At 43.1% G+C, this 3798-nt stretch overlaps 1 long non-coding RNA gene across 1 annotated transcript; it reads right to left on the bottom strand.

Moving 5' to 3' along the window:
- Positions 1 to 271: 271 nt before the first annotated feature.
- On the bottom strand, positions 272 to 965 carry LOC107318713 (uncharacterized). The gene is made up of 2 exons (XR_014934133.1): positions 832 to 965; positions 272 to 429 (listed from the first exon to the last, which is right to left on the bottom strand). It is a non-coding gene; the product is annotated as an uncharacterized LOC107318713 (long non-coding RNA).
- Positions 966 to 3798: the final 2833 nt, after the last annotated feature.

Below are 3798 nucleotides of genomic sequence, written 5' to 3'. Positions count from 1 at the left end.
ATTGCTGATTTGGTTAATAGGCCTGTGTGTTCAGAAAGCAAGAGCCAGAAAGGAAATAGCTAGTTCTTCTTCAGCATTTACATGGAAGGGCATTTTTGATAATCTGATCGGGTCTGTTCAGGAGCTTTTCATTGCTCTCCTCTTCTGTGTACTCAAGTACAAGGGAAAATCTAGGTCTGCGGCTGAGAAAGCTGGATCCTATCAGGATCCATTCTTCCAGTAACCATAGTGCTCTACCACATTCTAGTTTAACTAAATTAAGGAGCAATAATGAAAACAAAGATTGTTTATTATAGTTCTGCAAAGGCATGCAGCCTATTATGTCTTTGCCAGTTAGCTGATAGGTCTCATTTCAGGAGCTTTTCCTCTCTGACATCTCTCTCTGCGTATGCGTTTGTCTTCATTGTGGAACTGTCAGAAGGCTCTGTCCTGTAAAAAAAATAAAAATCTGCTGTACCTGTAGGACTTCAAAGCACTGAAATCACAGCTCTTTTTGCAGTTAACTGATATGAATACTGTTTTTGCAGCAAGGAAACAATGTTTAAGTTCACTTGGGTCACATTATTATTATCCAGCCATTTTCCTCTAGGCCTGATGTTTGATAATAAGAATAATGATTAACTGGAGAGGCAGCTGTTTTGGTTTGTGGGTTTTGGCAGCAGGAGCCATCACAGGCCAGGGCACATGTTGCTCAGCTTACAGATAGGGGAGCTGGAAATCAATACAGCGAATGTCAGTTGCAACACTGAGCTCATCTTACTTCCAGAGGAGTAAATAATCTTCCTTTGGTGAAAAAGAAATACAGAAGTTTAAGGATTCAGTTTTACTTACCAGAGAAGTAGATTTCCACAGTCTGCTGCACTTTCCAGTTTTCCCCATGTATATTTTGAAGGATCAGCCATGAGAAAAATTAGTTGTTGCCTACAGTGATTAACCTGTATGAAAAACAAAGTTGGAAAAGCATTAGAAAATATTAAATAATAGCATAAAAAGGTGTTTGTCGTGCACTGGTGGGGCTTGTCCCAGAAAGCTTGAAAAGGAGACCCACTTTTTAAAGGACAGCTGGCTGAGGGCCGCAGCTTTCCTTCTCTTTTCCACCATACAACGGACAAATTCTCTCCCCACAGTGCCGAGTGGGCAGGTGTTTCTCTGAAGAAATAGATCTGTGAGAGGTTTGAGTTTTTCATGCATGGGTGTTTGTAGTTGTGGAGTAAGGAGGGCATGAGCAGCACAAGAAAAAAGTAGGAGACAGTGCAATTCCTATCTTTTGAAGTCCCACATGCTGCCTAAAAATAGCCTTATGCTGAAACTAGCTATTTTTCAGATACCTTTATGTTGCAAGCAAAACTTACATGAAACCCAGGATTTAACATGGATGCAGTGTTGGAAAAAATAGGAGTTTTCCCTTAAAGCTGAGCATTTAAAAGTACATCAGTTTAGACCATCTGGTAATGATAGAAGCAAGTCCCTGAGCAGTCACCAACACCCACAATGACATCGGCCAGCCATTGAGCAGCCCTGGAGCCCCCATGAAATCTGCCAGCCATGGCTGTTGGCCAGCTCAGGTTGGACAGGAGGGCAGGAGGAACTGCCCAGCTGTGCTCCCACCCCAGCTGCTGTCAGGTTGGATTCATGCCCATGTTTGCATGGTTTCCATTATTTATGTTATTTTTATAATGAAGCTGGGACTGAGTGCGTTAGGAAGAAGAGATGGGTTGAAAAGAAATCTGGGTTCCTCTCCCATTCTGCCAATCTCTTACCATAGCTTAAAGACAAGGTCATAACATGACTTGCATGGCTTCTCCACCTGCAAAATGGGAAGCAGAAGAGTTGCCTGTGTTATCACACAGTATGAGTGCGACATCTTCACTGTCAAACTATCTTTGTTTCAAGAGGTTTTTCATCTTCTAAAATTATATGTTGCAATATACATTTATCAGAAATAAGACAACTTATTTGGCACTTTGCTTTTTTTTTTTTTTTTTAAGCAAAAAATATTAAGTTGTCCTAGATTTGTTAGGCCAATTTTTGGCTTATTACTGAGAGCCTGTGAGAAGTGGAAGTTGTAAATGAAGCACAAGGAGTACACAGCCAGCTTTGGCAAAGCTCTGTGAGTGAAAGTTTGGTTCACGTTCACATTCCCAGTGGGCTGGAATAACATCAGGTGAGATTCGCACACTTCAAAAAGGCTCCTCATTTGCAATTTATGAGATGGAAGCGCATCAAAGGCATAAAAGGCAGCAAGTGGTCAAGAGTTAAAAGTGAGGCGTAACCAGGCTTCAGAAACTTAGTTAACTAGTGATGCCATTCTATGAATAAAATAATTTACCTCAAGAAATCCGTAACTATACTCTCTCCCTTCAAATGAGGCTCTCTTCTGATGTGGTGCCCAGCACTGCCAGTGGATGTGGAAGCATCCTGCATGTCATGTGCTGGAGCCTCAGCCTCATGGAGTGCCCAGCACAGATGTAGCGCTGACAGCCAGCCCAGCTGTGGGAGCAGCCCTGGGCTGGGCAGCGGCTGTGCTCAGCAGTCCCACAGCACCACTGTGACTTCTGGCTTTGGTTCCGCTTCCTTGAACAGGTGCTGTACACCTCTAGCTTCTCTTCCATAGGAAAAGGTGCTGTCTATGTTGGTCTTGTGTGGCATGGTTTTCAGCTGCTGTGACCCATGATTCAGTCTTCTGTTTCTTCCATCATAATTTAAAGCTGTTGTTGTGGTTGATGAGGTCAGATTCCTTGTGACCTGGTAATGGTTCATAATGTAGCCGTGGAATTTTTGGCCTGAATGCTGACCAATATTTAACAATGCAAAAAACAGTTTAAGGAGGCAAGAGCACTTCATTACAGTAGTCTCTCACATCTCTTTATGGAGGAGTCCATGGCCTGCATCATGCCTGTATTGCTCTCTCTAAGAGCTGTCTGATGGCTGTGTTCTTGTGTCACAAACACTCTGAGGCAGAACTGTCATTTTGACATTGGTTTTAATGATCCTTTGACCATGAGATCTGTGATGACACAGAAGTGCAGCTCTGGCCTACATGGCATCTCGATTTCTGGAGAATCTGCTGCTGCAAACCGTCCAGGCTGTCAGATGTTCCATTAGTCTCTCTCAGAGAGTATGCCATCATCCATCTACAATACTTAATTCCTATTCCTATCTTCATATTTCTCAGTGTACCTACTAGGTAGTGAAAATGTGAATCATCTGTTGGACTTCTCAGGGTATGCCCAGTGGAAAAGCACTTTTTCTCATTTCAAGACCACATTTGTTTAGAGAAAGAACAGGTAGGGTTCAACCACTATTTCTACAGGTGTGCTTTGGTCAGGGTATGAAGGAAAAACTATCTTGGGAATAAGCCTTTACTTATTCACTAGGCTGTTCTATAGCCACTCAATAATTACTGCTAGCACCCCTTTTGTCAGTGCTTTGCTAGCCTTCTCTGCTTCTAACATCAGGCTGAGACCCGTGCTACAGGGAGGCTTTTGTTCTTCTAAACAAAAGCTTTGTTCTGAGAGGTTCATCCGAGTCACTGTGGCTAATGGTGGGCTGCACTGGGACTCCAGCCGCCGATGGTCTGCACCCAGCCTGCCCATCCTTGCGTATTTTGCTGAAGACTACTACTACCTGATTCATTCACATCAACACGATTCTCTCTGTACAATCAGATGCCCCAGGTTCATTGTTTCCATCTGCAGTTTTTAGGGACTCTGTCTTTAAAATTCACGGCAGGCAGCTGAGAGGTTGTGTCCTTTTCATGACTCACTTCAGGGAGTTTCACAGATGTCTTCAGTTTGT

Source organism: Coturnix japonica, chromosome 14, assembly GCF_054131305.1.
Source record: "Coturnix japonica strain WE chromosome 14, WE-NBRP24, whole genome shotgun sequence".
Taxonomy (NCBI): Eukaryota; Metazoa; Chordata; class Aves; order Galliformes; family Phasianidae; genus Coturnix; species Coturnix japonica.
This window is presented reverse-complemented; position numbering and strand designations above follow the sequence as displayed.